Below are 959 nucleotides of genomic sequence, written 5' to 3'. Positions count from 1 at the left end.
GTATTTCTGCAGTCCTTGCTACACTACACTTCTCTCTCACAGGCACCTCATGCTTCCAGAGCTGGAGCTTTTCATGACAAAGGCAGCACTTCAGAGCAAACTGCCTTCACCCCACTGGACCACTTCCAAGTATCAAGGTCCACGGAGGGTTTTCTGCCTCCTGTCCTTTTTCTCCTCCTTTCATCTGTCTTCTCTTTAAAAACACATGTTTATCAGTGACCAGGGGCTCTTAAATGTTTATAGGAAATTAAGATGACTGCCTTTGTCTTTCTTTGCCCCTCACAGGTAAAAGTCACAAAAAAACCACAAGATACAAAGTTAGATTAAAGCATTTAAAGGATTTCTTGCATATAAATGTATTGCCATAAGAAGGCTAATTTGAAAAAATAAGCAGTTATTAGAATTTTTTTCAAAAAGGACATTTTTCGGTCTGTTACCTTATTTGGATTTCAAATATTTTTCACAATTAATTCCCCTTCCCTCTAGAGAACAGCAATAAAATCATACAACTCTATATGGTTTATCTCAGAAAAAAAAATTAAACTTAGATGTGAAGAACAGAAGTAGCAAAGAAATCTGCCTGGGAAATCTAATTCAAATCTGGATGAGGATGGGCTATTAAACTACCTACAGGAGTCTGCTCTGGCTCACACAATTCCCTGCTGATGTTTCCACGTGTTAAAAATATGCATTAGATGACTAATCCCTCAAAGACTTCATTAAATAGATCCTTTGAGAACAACTGAACTACTCAAAATTTGTAGGCCTACTCCAGAAAGGTGGTAAACTAAAAACTAAATGCAAAATGTAAAAAAACCCAGTTTGGCTAAGAAAAATATTACATGAATTTGAATTGGAAAATTACAGAATTTTCCAATACTTAACCCATCCAATAAAGAGGAGTCATAAAACAATTAAGTTTAGAGCATGCTTTCCTGCCCCCCCAAATCTCAAAAGTA

General features: G+C 36.3%; 1 protein-coding gene across 1 annotated transcript in view; it reads right to left on the bottom strand.

Annotated features, from left to right (window-relative positions):
- Nucleotides 1–959, bottom strand: part of LOC113970607 (protein HIRA) — a 37,240-nt gene that overhangs the window by 2,525 nt on the left and 33,756 nt on the right. The window lies entirely within an intron of this gene.

The sequence above is a fragment of the Neopelma chrysocephalum genome, unplaced genomic scaffold (genome assembly GCF_003984885.1).
Source record: "Neopelma chrysocephalum unplaced genomic scaffold, ASM398488v2 Primary Assembly neopelma1_77, whole genome shotgun sequence".
Taxonomy (NCBI): Eukaryota; Metazoa; Chordata; class Aves; order Passeriformes; family Pipridae; genus Neopelma; species Neopelma chrysocephalum.
This window is presented reverse-complemented; position numbering and strand designations above follow the sequence as displayed.